Source organism: Eptesicus fuscus, chromosome 1 (assembly GCF_027574615.1).
Source record: "Eptesicus fuscus isolate TK198812 chromosome 1, DD_ASM_mEF_20220401, whole genome shotgun sequence".
NCBI lineage: Eukaryota > Metazoa > Chordata > Mammalia > Chiroptera > Vespertilionidae > Eptesicus > Eptesicus fuscus.
In genome coordinates this window covers 68,563,930-68,578,747 of record NC_072473.1, presented here as the reverse complement: position 1 = coordinate 68,578,747, position 14,818 = coordinate 68,563,930, and positions in this window count along the sequence as shown.

Here is a 14,818-nt window from a genome sequence, read left to right as displayed (position 1 = left end):
AGAGAGAGTGATAGAGAGTTAGAAACATCGATGAGAGAGAAACATCGATCAGCAGCCTCCTGCACACCCCCTACTGGGGATGTGCCTGCAACCAAGGTACATGCTCTTGACTGGAATCGAACCTGGGACCCTTGAGTCCGCAGACCGACGCTCTATCCACTGAGCCAAACCGGTTTCGGCACTATAAGCCATCTTAATAAATTCGGTTCCCTACCAGGATCCTGAACTATGAGGATCCTGCCAAGCTATCAGCTAATTTTGTCTTTTGAAAACATGTACCTTGTTCTTTTTGAAGCCTAGAAGTTAAAGCACATTAAGATACTGAGTTTTAATTTTCAATGCTGTGTCTTCAGGTGGCAGTAGTAGTGGGTGGATGGAGATAGATGTTGATATGTTTGAGTTGGCAAAGGACTGCTTAATTTCATCTAAGTAGAAGAAGTTTTACTAGCTATATCACTCCTAGCTTCTCTTTGCCTCCTCACTCATTCCTCTACTAGATACATTCAATCTATACATTTGAAAAAATAAATAGAGCAAGACACTCAGCTTCTGTTTTACTCTAGGTAGTTGGCCTTCCTGCAAAATGGATGCATTCTCTTCTGCTCTCAGATGGCAACACTTCTCTCAGTCAAATGCTGTTATAACTGGGAGCACTAAAATTGATTCTGAAATTTAACATTAGAAAGCTGTTTTCATTTTAAGCTAAGCTACATTCTCCAACTAGCTTTTAAAATAAATTAATCTGGTGAAGAAGGATGCTATTTCTTTGGGCCACCCGTGGACAGCAAATGTCCCTTTGCCTGATAACTGCTACCAAATTAATCTTCCTAGACCAAACGATTTTTGGTACTTTTATTTCTTATAAGCCCTCTTCAAAATTATCAAATATGTCTATTTGAGGAGCTATATATGCATATAACTGCAAGAAGAAACTTCTTACATGCATTTAAAGTAATCATTTTTCTATAAAAATAGTTTATTTTTTCATAATAAAGATGTGATATTTAGTTAAAATGGAAGCAATAAACTATTCAATCAAGAAGTGAAGAAATACAAAGATATAGACATAATTTGGTAGTTCTTTTTGAACTTTATAAAACACATTTTAAACAGATCACAACTAGATTTTCAAATGACAACATGCAGCAATTTCACAACAGGAAATGAGAGGCCAGTAAGATAGTAGAAAACACGGAAAAAAATGTTGAAAGAGGTGATCCTTCTTTAGCACAACTTTCACAGCTCCTGGCCTGGTAATTGCTTTAATTTTTTAGAGTATAATTTTGGGGAAACCTCAATGGCAGGTACTTATCTTTGTTTTTACTTTTAAACTTCCAGTAATCAATTTTCTTGCTTACTCCCAGCAATCCAATCTTTTAGAATAATTAAATTTTACAGAGTCATCACTTGCTTCTTATAGACTGGTGACATTTTCCTTCCCTTCTATAGACATTCTGATTTTTGACACTGCGCATTTCTGACCTAGTTAGTTGTAACTTTCTCTGGTGTCTAATTTTCTGTAATGTTCGCTTTAAACTTTTGACCCTGTTTAGGAATGGTGGTGCTCATATTAAGTACAGAATTTGATAATCACAGTGTAGCATTCAGATACTTTTGTTACTACTCATTGCATCAGTCTATTGCTTGAGGCTCTTTTTACCCTCAAATGTAGATCATCGAAAGTCTGTGCCATATTATATCTCATTTTGAACTGCAGAACTGAGAATGTATCATTATGTGTTGAAATTCTTGGACTCTTCTCCAGAAACTATTCTATTTCATCTCACAACTGCATTTATTATACAGTAATGCAATTACATACATCATTCTTATGGGGATTTGAAGTGTTCAAGTGTCTGGAAGGAGGAGGCATTTTCACCAGGTTTTAAAAATAGCTGGAAAAATAGCTTGAATTACCAGCATCTGAACATTGTATACCAATTTAGGGCATAGATTCTATGCCCAAATAACAGTAACACTTTACAGGAAGGACAATCAAGCAATGAACTTTTGTTATAGTGTCTGTAGCAGAGGGTTTGAATGGCTTTTTGCCATTTTTATTACTGAACATTGCCTATGTCCTTAAAGATGTGTAGCATTTAGAACCACTTTTATTTTGCCATTCTGTCTAATAATCTAAACATTTTCTGACAATTACAGAGGGCTTTGCATCCCAAAGAGCTTTACAAACTACACATGTGTAGGAATCACTTACTGCAACATTAAAAGTCATCTTGCTCTGGGGAATGAATCTAGGGAATCTTTCTAGACCACGAAAAACCAGATCATTGAGTTCATGACTCATCCTAAAGGCAAATACAACATATGCTTTAATTTTACAAGTTTGACTCTATACTGTGCAAAAAGAGAAAGGTCACATGTCAAACTGGACTGTGGTATCTAGAATATATTTTATGAGATGATATATCAACTTTCTCTTTGTGTAGCAGAGTTTTATGTAAACCTTAGGATGAATATGGCAAGACATCATGCACCTTCTTTGAAGCACTTGCTTTAATAGACCATATTTCTTTTTTTATATGTATTTTATTGATTTTTTACAGAGAGGGAGAGGGATAGAGAGTTAGAACCATCGATGAGAGAGAAACATCCATCAGCTGCCTCCTGCACGCCCCTTACTGGTGATGTGCCTGCAACAAAGGTACATGCCCTTGACTGGAATCGAACCTGGGACCCTTTAGTCCGCAAGCCGACGCTCTATCCACTGAGCCAAACCGGTTAGGGCAAGACCATATTTCTTTATGAGTATCTTCTATTCCTAAGATCTCATCTTATTTGGGGAATCAGGTGGCATGCTAGTCACCAAAGATCATGTTCCAGCTTTACTAGCAACTGACTTTAATTTTGGCCATTACCTTCACTTCACTCCCTTGTATTTCAATTGAGTTGTAAATAGTAAAATTATAGAATTAGGAGAAATGTTAGTAACAATTCTATCTGTCATTTAAAGACTATGTTCTATTAATTAAGGTAACACTACCTGCTGTAATAAATAAATTTAAGAATTATGATGGCTTCACACAATAGGATTTATTACTCTTCTAATGTTCAAAAGGAGAAGGAAGTGGGGTGTTCCTGATCTAGTAATTAAACAAAGCAGGTTGTTGGAAGCTCTGCAGTCTTCAACAAGTGGCATTGCTTTTCCTTTAACAGATTCAGGGAGATTGGAAGATTTTGCAAGTTATTTTCATAGGATAGATCTAGAATTGGCATAAAACACATCTACCTACATTACAGTGACCACAATTCTGTAAAATTATCATCCTTAAGTGAGAAAGGCAGACTAGCTTTGTCCAAGAAGGATAGGGAAAGGGTATTTGGTGAATAGATATCCCACCTCACAATACCTAATATGTACCAGACATGTGTGAAATAGTGATTTTACTTTACATTATATTGTTTAATTCTCACAGAAACTGTGTAGGATTGGCATTGTTATACTCATTTAACAGATGAGAAAAGTATACCTCAAACTGGTGATAGAATTGACTCAAAATAATTTAGCTTGTAAATGTCAGAGCTGGGATTTGTACCCAGGTCTGATGCCAAAACCATTAAACTATTAGGTCTAAGTTACCCACACTCAGTTAAAAAAAAATGTCTAAGCCCATTATCATCATTTTTTAAAATATATTTTATTGATTTTTTACAGAGAGGGATAGGGAGTTAGAAACATCGATGAGAGAGAAACATCGATCAGCTGCCTCCTGCACAGCCCCTACTGGGGATGTGCCCGCAACTAAGGTACATGCCCTTGACCGGAATCGAACCCGGGACCCTTGAGTCCACAGGCCGATGCTCTATCCACTCAGTCAAACCGGTTTCGGCCCATTATCATCTTTAATGTTCTCCAGGATAGAAATCATAACTTTCTTTGATAGCCCATTCCACTGTTTTGCCATTTTAAGATTTTTTTCCAATGTCTTATATAAACACATTTGAAATTACGTATTTTAGAATATTTAGAAAAATTCAAAGAAGAAAATATAAATCTCTCACTGTACTACTGCCTAACAATAACTACTATTAACCTATACTCATATTTCTGAGTATTTAAATATATTTTGTTATATAAAATTAAATTCTAGTATACATATTTCAACATGTTTTTTTGTAAGCTATAGAGCTTACTATGGAAAAAAAGTCTCCATTTTATTAAATACTTTTCCAAAATATCACTCTTTATTAATTATATGAAAATGAGTTTTATTATTTTTCCTCTTATTAATAAACTAGAGGCCCAGTGCACGGATTTGTACACTGGTTGGATCCTTCAGCCTGGCCTGCACCCTCTCACAATCCAGGACCCCTTGGGGATGTTGGATTGCCAGTTTCTGCCCAATCCCCACAGGCCAGGCCAAGGGACCCTACTGGTACATGTGCACCGGGCCTCTAGTGTATTCATAAAAGATCTTTGTTGATCTCTTCCTGCCTTCCCCCTCCCCTCTTCCCTCTGAGATTCGTCAGTCTGTTCCATGTTTCCATGCCTGTGTGTTGAGTTTCTGCCCCTGGTGGTCAGTGCACATCATAGCTACCATTCAAAAGGTCAAACGGTCAAACAGTCGCTTAGGCTTTTACATACACTGAGTGGCCAGATTATTATGATCTCTGAACACATAATATCTGCCCCATTTCTGGCCTTTATTACTTATCAAATATCAGCATATTATTTGTGTATAGATCTCAGTTATGGTGAGACCTAAGATAGAATTGTTTAAAGTCTTTTGGGAACCTAAGGGAATTAGCTATTAATCAGCAATTAATTTTACTCCAATGAGGCATGGACCATTGGTTTAGTTGTGAGAATTTCTATGGAAAATACAGAATGAAAGATGCTTTTTGCTTTACAAATTTAATGTCATGTAGTTTTATAAAGTAGGTCAATATCATTAGGTTGCCATAGGTGGAAGAGGCTAATTGATTTTGCTGCCACCTATGAGCCCAAGTAAGCAGCAGTCTCATATTGCTTACTGGTTACCTCGACAGAGTGTGTGTTTATTTAGCATTATCAAACTCAAGAAAAATTATCATAGTTTTGCATTGCTTTATTACTCCTAATGGCTTATTTCAACAAACAATTCAGCCCCTTGGAACAGACAGGATGACTAATGTTGTCTGTTGGCACAGATTCTGGCAGAATGCTGTTCCCAGCATCAAATCAAACAGTTGCTGAGTTCTCCTCAGAATGCTTGAGACCACAGAATACTTGTCACCATGGGGTTTACACTATTAGTGTAAGATATAGTCCATACTCCCAACACATTTAAAATATTACCAAATGTGGATTATGGAGATGAAATAGAACACACACACACACACACACACACACACACACACACACACACACACCACATACACACACACACACACACACACACATACACACACACACACACTGATTACTCCATGTACTGAGGACATCCTTACCAGTGTAATCTCTGAGATAAAAAATTGAATATTTTGTAATTCAATAAAGCACAAGTTCCAGGACATTCATACACTGTTGGCAGGGAGGGAAGGTAAATTGGTACAAGCCCTTTGGAACACAATTGGTAAGTATTTATTAAATATTAAAATATACTAAGCCATGAACCAGGCGGTAGGGGTGGGCTAGAAGAGGTCAATGGAGGAAAAAAGGGGACATATGTAATACTTTCAACAAGAAATATTTTTAAAAAAGAAATAAAAACATTTGCTTTTAAATTAGAAGATGGGTTCAGGCTGACTACCCAACTAATTCTACTGTGCAATTTTCCAGAGGAAGTGAAAATTATTTATGTATTGAGAGTAATATGTAGCCATCTGGGTTCCCTCCCCCACCACTATGTAAGCATCTGAAAATAAAAATGTACCCTATCGAAGAGGAACCAGATCTTTAAGTTTGGTTAGAGTTTTGTCTCTAAAGAATTAAAGACCATGAAGAATGAAAAAATAAAAAATAATAAAAAGCAATAATGGAACACATGAGTAAAATATTTTGTACAAAAATAACTATTAAACTATTTTTGTAATAAAACAAAAACAAACAAGACACCATGGAAGAGCTTAAATATTCATTAATAGGGGAATGATACAGCTATTAAATGGAATATTATGTAGCTGTTATAAAGGAATGGTGTAGAACTATATATACTAGTCTAAAGTTGTCCATATCTTATTATTCATGAGAATGGAAAATTATAATATAATCTCATTTTTGTAAGTGACACATATATTCTTGCAAATTTATAGCTAAACGTCTGACAATGATGCCAATAGGAGTGTTTTTTATATATATAAAACCATACAGAAATAGAAAGGACAATAACTGAACTGTTAACTGTGCTTTCCTCTGAAAAGTAGTAATGGAATGGTTTGATTTGTGGCTATTAGGGTTTTATATACATACTAGAGGCCCAGCACATGAAATTCATGCATGGGTATGGTCCCTAGGCCTGGCCTATGATCAGGGCCATCTTCCCTGGCTGCCTGCAACCAGCCCCGCCCACCACCACCACCCAACCCTGGTTCCCTGTTGGCCATCAGGCAATCAGAGCCTGTAGGCCAGGGGAAGGGACCAAAAGGTCAGCCATCCCTGCCCACTTGCTGGCCCCACCCTTGCCGTGGGTTGCCCTCTGTGTGTGGGGCGACTGGTGGGGTGGAGGCCTTGGCCTGGTACCACCCATGTCCCCCCGCCACCCAACCCTGGTTCACTGTTCTCCACTGGGTGATTGAAGCCTGCCTTCCAGGTAAAGGGACCGAGAGGTGGTTAGTGCACCTCATAGTGACTGGTCAAGTGGTTGTTCTGGTTGTTCCACTGTTAGGTTCAATTTGCATATTACCCTTTTATTATATAGGATATACAAATATGCACACATAAATATACATATACTATACACATATTGATTTGTATTATATTTTAGTGATTTATGGGTGATTTTAACTTATTTTTTATATTTTAAACTTATTGAATTTCATTCATTCATTCATTCATTCAAAGGATGTTAGAGGCCTGATCTTGACTGAAAATTTGATTATTTTATTAAAATTTAAAACCATAAGAAAACTGTTATTCATAGCTTTTTATGGGTACCTGGATAACATTTTTAAAAATTCAGTCTAGGATTTATTAATTTAGTTATTGAGACAGAATGACATGAATGTGAAAAACAATAAAATCCAAAAATTTAATTTTAACCAATAATTAACCAATAATCAGTATCATTTATCAAGACTGTAAAATAGTAGTCAATGAGATTTTTTAACATTTCAGTTTACTCTTTTTCCCTCTATGCCCTTTGACATGGATGCTAATGAATAATGCAATGGTTGGACACATTGAAACAGAAGGATTTCTGATTCTTCTTTTTTTAAAAAAAAAAATATATATATTTTATTGATTTTTTTGCAGAGAGGAAGGGAGAGAGACAGAGAGCTAGAAACATCGATGAGAGAGAAACATCGACCAGCTGCCTCCTGCACACCCCTCACAGGGGATGTGCCCGCAACCAATGTACATGCCCTTGACCGGCATCGAACCTGGGACCTTTCAGTCCGCAGACCGACGCTCTATCCACTGAGCCAAACCGGTTTTGGCGGATTTCTGATTCTTAATAAGCCACAAACCTGAGAATTGGATGACAGTGATCAATCCCCCTGTACAAATAAGAACTGATCCTCCTTTAAAATAGTAGAAAGAAATCTGGTAGTTGTATTTTAAAACTAAAAGGGATAATATATGTGCTCTGTAAAATGCAGAGTACTTGAGCTTCTTGAATCACTAACTAGAATTCACTTTTGAGTAATAATGAATATAGCGAACTCCAAATTTAAACATTTTCCTCCAATATTTTGCTGTTGTTAATGAAACTCATCATACATCATAAAAGAGGAAAAATACCACATGCAGAAAAAAACTACTTTTTTTGATACAGTGACTGTGTACTGAATGACCCATCCTACATACTATATAAGTCTGATAAAACCATCGTTTTATTAGATCCCACATATGAGTGAAATCATATGGTACATGTCTTTCTCTGACTGGCTTATCCTACTTAGCATCATGCTCTCCAGGTTCATCCATGCTGTCATAAAGTGAAAAAAATCCTGTTTCCCCAACACATTATGGAGATATGTTGCTTAGCCTTCATTGCTAATATAGACAGGTTTGGAGTAGTTCTTGACTTACAAATAAACTACAAGTACACATAAGGCCATCCATTGGAGAATCTTAATATGGATCTACCAGTCTTCATAAGAGCAATCATCTGCTTTGGGCCTTGGGAGTTTGACCCAAATGGCTATGTGAAAGCATACCTTTGTCTTCTGGCTTCATTTTGGGTTAGGACAAACAAAAGATAAAGAACGTAATCAGCCCTAACTGGTTTGGCTCAGTGGATAGAGCGTCGGCCTGCAGACTGAATGGTCCCAGGTTCGATTCTGGTCAAGGGCATGTACATTGGTTGCGGGCAAATACCTAGTAGGGGGTGTGCAGGAGGCAGCTGATCGATGTTTCTAACTCTTTATCCCTCTCCCTTCCTCTCTTTAAATATCAATAAAAATATATTTAAAAAAATAAAGTAATCAGATGAAGGCAGTGAAACTGGAATAGTTATTCTCATACTCCTCTCATTTAGGGTCACCATGGAGTAGCTGCATCTGCAAACAATCCACATAACTACTTCATCTCAATGTTACTGTCACCATTCATTTCCCATGGTTAATTTTTTACCTCTTCTAACTTTCACTAGCCCCAGAGTTTTGCCTTATTGTTTTTTGTTTTTTTTGTCGTGTTCATACTTACTGCCTATAACTTTGAAAATATTCCCCTTTTCAAGCTCTCCTCAAATTATTTAGTTTCTGTGAAGCTGACTGGGTTTATGTCCAGACACTGATTTATGTACATGTTTATCCATCTGTAAACCAGGTACTAGATTAAAGAATATCAACATCCTAGGGAAAATTAAATTGTTTTTAGGTTGAATGTATAGTAGTTAACATAGATATTTCTTGATAGTTTCTCTAAGTAAATTTTCAAGATCCAAAGCTTCTCTTTACCCAGAGCTTCTCCTTTTTCCATTGTATTAGTCTGATGCACTGTAATAACCCTAAGCTTCCAGTGTAATAGAAGAAGCTTTTTGCCTATCCAGAGGTAGTGTGAGTAAAGAGCTTCAGTGAAAGATTAGTCCTCTACATTTTAATGGGAATCAGAATCTTTTCTTATCAAAATTATACCACTCATCTATGTTGTGACTAGACAAGTGAGGCTAATCTCTTTTGCTGTTATGAACCATCATGTTATTCATTGGCACAAGGTCTGAGACAACTTTTTTCCTCAAAGTGCTTTTATAATTGATTCCTATGTATGCTTTCTGTACATTTATCGGAAGCAACATGGTAGCAAAAGAATGCTGTATATATATAAAGTCTGTCAGAATCTTATCTCTAAAAACTGGTCAGATTAATCCATGCCATGTTAATTCATGAGGTGTTTGTGAAACAACATATACCATGATATGAATATGTTACATAAACTCTGTAGTATTATGTGCAGGTGTTTGTGAGGTTGCTGCTGCAACTGTTACTAATGATGTTTAAAAAATTCCCCATTATGGCCCTAACCAGTTTGGCTCAGTGGATAGAGTGTCGGCCTTCGGACTGAAGGGTCCCAAGTTCGATTCCAGTCAAGGGCATGTACCTTGGTTGCGGGCACATCCCCAGTAGGGGGTGTGCAGGAGGCAGCTGATCGATGTGTCTCTCTCATCGATGTTTCTAACTCTCTATCCTTCTCCCTTCCTCTCTGTAAAAAAATCAATAAAATATATATTTTTTAAAAAAATTCCCCATTATGCTTGCCTTTTAGATTTTAATTTCTATGTAGATAGATAACAACTAATAACAATAGACTACGTACCCTGTTCTCACATATTTTATTAATAATAAATTTTTAATTAATAAGTAGTGAAGTGAATAAGGCACTTTAAGATATTTTTACTACATACTGAAATAAACAGATCTGTTGTAAATTCAGAAACTCAAACAATAACAATAAAATGTGCTTACACATAAATATGACTACATTTATTTAAAGCCACTGTTAGATAGATCCTAAATACATGCAATACTATGTAAAAACAAGACTATGAAGTTCTTAATCAAGTATTTTCAAAAACTGCCATTTATAAAATGACATTCTAAAAATCTACATTTGGAATTTCAAGACATCCCAATTCAGTTTTTGGCTACTGTTTTACTCAGCCCCAACTTCAAATAACTCAGGAAAAACATATGACATTAGGAAGAAAATCCAAGGAATGGTATAATTTTTAGAAAAAAACACACAGTCAGCATTAAAAATCATTTTTCACATTCTCTTCCTTATTTTTCAATGTCATATTAGAGATAAAAAATATTTAAGCCCATAACTGAAAGATCAATAAACCTGGTTTTATTATATCACCATATTTTGTAATTGGTACTGCCCAAAATTTTACACAAGGAAACATATACAAAATGTTAAAGTATTCACTAAATTTCAATTCAAAGGTTCTGTTTTAAAAATCTACATTTAACATATTCCATAAAGATAAGCACAGCCTGGCCAGCGTGGCTCAGTGGGTGAGCATCGACCTATAAACCAGGAGGTCACAGTCAGGGCAAATGCCCAGGTTGTGGGTTCCATGCCTACTAGGGGATGTGCAGGAGGCAGCCAATTGATGATACTCTCTCATCATTGATGTTTCTCTCTCTCCATCTCCCTTCCTTTCTGAAATCAATAAAAAATATTTTTAAAAAGATAAGCACAAATTAGTAATTTCAAATACTTTTGCAACTACTTTTTAAAAAATGTTATCTTTTTATATTCGTTATTGATTAAGGTATTACATATGTGTCCTTATTCCTCCCACTGCCCCTCCTTGTGCTTTCACCCCTCTAGTGTCTGTGTCCATTGGTTATGCTTATATGCATGCATACATGTCCTTTGGTTGCTCTCTCCTCCTTCCCCCCACCCTCCCCTGCCTTCCCTCTGAGGTTTGATGGTCTGATCGATGCTTCTCTGTCTCTGGATCTATTTTTTTCATCAGTTTATGTTGTTCACTAGAGGCTTGGTGCATGAAATTCCTGCATGGGGGGCAGCGAGGTGTCACTCAGCCCAGCCTGTACTGTCTCCAATCTGGGACCCCTCGAAGGATGCCTGACTGTCCACTGGGATTGGGCCTAAACGGGCAGTTGGACATCCCTTTCACAATCCAGGACTGCTGGCTCCTAACTGCTCACCTGCATGCCTGACCGATTGCCCCTAACTGCTCTCCCCTGCTGGCCTGGTCACCCCTAACTGCCCTCCCCTGCTGGCCTGGTCGCCCCAACTGTCCTCCCTTGCCAGCCTGGTCACCCCCAACTGCCCTCCCCTGCAGGCCTGATTCCCTCCAACTGCCCTCCCCTGCAGGCCTACTCATCCCCAACTGCCCTCCTCTGCCAGCCCAGTCACTCCTAACTGTCTTCCCCTGCAGGCCTGATTGCCCCCAACTTCCCTTCCTTGCAGGCCTGGTCTCTCCCAACTGCCCTACCCTACAGGCCTGGTTGCCCCTAACTGCCCTCCCCTGCTGGCCATCTTCTGGTGGCCATCTTGTGTCCACATGGGGTGGCCAACTTGTGTTCACATGTGGGTGGCCAACTTTGACCACATGGGAGCAGCCATCTTGTGTGTTGGAGTGATGGTCAATTTGCATATTAACCTTTTATTAGATAGGAATATATTCCACAAATGAGTGAGATCATGTGATATTTATCTTTCTCCAACTGACTTATTTCACTTAGCATAATGCTCTCCAGTTCCATCCATGCTGTTGCAAATGGTAGGAGTTCCTTTCTTTTTACAGCAATGTAGTATTCCATTATGTAGATATACCACAGTTTTTTAATCCACTCATCTGTGGATTTATCCTGTGGATGCAATGATGGTACAATATCCACAAATCAATAAACTTGATACATCACATAAACAAATTGAGAGATAAAAATCACTTAACCATACCAATTGATGCAGAAAAAAGAATTCAACAAAATCCAACACCCTTTCTTGATAAAAATCCTCAGCAAAGAGGCAACAGAGAGATCATACATCAACATAATAAAATCCTTATATGACAAACTTACAGCCAACATCATAGTCAATGGGCAAAAATTAAAACCATTTCACATAAGAATATGAATGAGACATGGATACCCACTTTCACCACTCCTGTTTGACATAGTATTGGAAGTGCTAGCCATAGCAATTAGACAAGAATAAATAAAATATGTCCAAATTGGAAAAGAAGAAGCAAAACTGCCATTATTCTCAGATGACATGATACTGTATATAGAAAACCCTAAAGACGCCATCAAAAAATTATTAGACTTAATAAATGAATTCAGTAATGTAGCAGGATACAAAATTAATGCCCAGAAATCTATGGCATTTTTATACACCAGTAATGAACTTACAGAAAGATAGATTTTAAAAAATCCCATTTACCACTGCACCACAAAAATTAAGATACTTAGAAATAAACTTAACTAAGGAGGTAAAAGACCTATACTCAGAAAACTACAGGACACTGAAAAAAAAAGATAGAGGAAGACATAAACAGATGAAAGAATATACTGTGTTCATGGATTGGTAGAATCAACATCATTAAAATGTCCATATTAACCAAAGCAATCTATAGATTCAATGCACTCTCCATTAAAATACCAACAGCATATTTCACAGACCTAAAATGAACTCTCCAAAAATTCATCTGGAATAGAAAAAGACCCCGAAAAGCTGCAGCAATCCTGAGAAAGAAGAATAAAGTAGGAGGGATCTCAATACCAGATTTCAAGCTGTATTACAAAGCCACTGTTCTCAAAACTGTCTGGTACTGGCATAAGAACAGACATATAGATCAATGGAATAGAATAGACAATCCAGAAAGTGAACCAAACCAACTAGTTTTTAATATATATGTTAATCACTAAATATTTATCATGGAGGGCTTGCTCCTGCACTTAAGTATAAGCAGGTTCATCATTGCAGGCTACTACCTATTCATGCTCAAGTGCAGTAGATAATTTTACAAAATTGCTGTGATGCACTAGAAATTGGAGACCAATTTAGGTCTCAAACAAAATCTTGACAGTTGTGCAAGAGCAAGAATTCCATTTTCATAACCAAATAACAACAATATAAAATGTTTTGTGTGTAAGATAACATACATATTTGGATTGCTGGAAAAACTTTTTAATTATGAACATTTTAAATTAAAAGAATAAATAACTATTTTATAATGTTCTTGTTTTCTTTTCTGTCTTTCCCTGTGAAAAAGAAAATGGAGGGCTTACAACCTAGTTCAGTATCTGGTTAAAACTGTAGTCTTAGTTCCCCACACTGACTGACTTGGGGAAAGCTGCAGAGCCTAACCCGAAGGCCCCTCCACAGCTGACTTGGGTGGAGCTGCAGGGACCCTCAGGGGCCCACCATAGGAGGATATATAGAGGTCAGAGCCTCCCCACCAGTTCAGTTCAGGTTTTGGATCTGGAATTCCCCATGGACTAGCAGATCTGTGATATAAAGGTTAAACTTTCCTCTCTCAGAGTTCTGGCTGATCGTTCTCCCATGCATTCTGCTACAGCACCGGTTCTCACTTTAAATATTTAATAAATTTCATACTAAATGAAAAATAGCACTAAATCAACTTCCGTTATTTTTACAAGACCAAAAGTATTGTAAAATTAGTTCTAAACCAGTTAGGAAGACAGGTAAATTATTGTATATCTTATTCAAAGAGAGATGATATTATTGGATGTACTTATAAAAGTAAGATTTTTAGTCCCACTTTTCAGATTTTCCCCTGGATTTCAATACCATCTCCTAACCCTAGACCTGAATAGATAAGAGTGTGGGTTGGGACCCAGTGTGTAAAAAAAAAATTAAATTAAATTAAATTAAAAAAAACAAACACACAAGTAAGCTGTCATTGGGAAGTTGGTGTTTAATGTCAGGACAGTAAAGATGGTGAAAGTTCCCTTTTGCTTAGGTTGTCATAATCCTGAAGATGGTTAGGGTTACTGGTATGACCCAGCTGTTACTATGGCAGGGTCACTTTTCTTGTTTTCATTATGCTATCTTTTGTCTAGATAAGATATTTCTATTTCCTTATAGATGCCCATGGAAGCAGGCCAATAAGTGGGTAGTTCCTCAAGAAGATAACAACAAAGATAAAATATATACAGATTGAAGGGGCAGCACTTGTAACTCAGCTTACTATTTTCATTATAATAATCAAGACAAATTTAGGTAATTATATTTGTAAATAAACTGTTTTGTTGGTTTTGAATCTCATGTAAGTAGTTTCATTATTATTTTAATGGCAGAAATATGAATATTGAACTTAATTTATTTTCTGCAAGGGATAGCTCCTCAAGTGTTTAAAGAGATACTTCTAGTATACACCTGCATGTATATTATGTACCAGTCTGGACCCCAGATGTATTAATGAGATTTGTTTAAATAAAATTAAGCAAGAGATTCAATGGACTTTACATTGTTGAGATGCTATTTTGTACAAAATGAAGATGAGTAATATCAGAAAACTACAAGCGAAAGAGGTTTAGCTTTCCAACATCTAGTGATACTCAGAAAAAGAGGAAGAAATGTATGAAAAACAGAAAATTTGCTGACCATGCAGGTGGAAGAAACATTCTCAAGGATTTCTGAAGATGAGTGAAGAGGGGCAAAGCTAAGAAATAGTAAGATTGCATTTCCTTCAAATCTGCATGTTCTATATCCCTC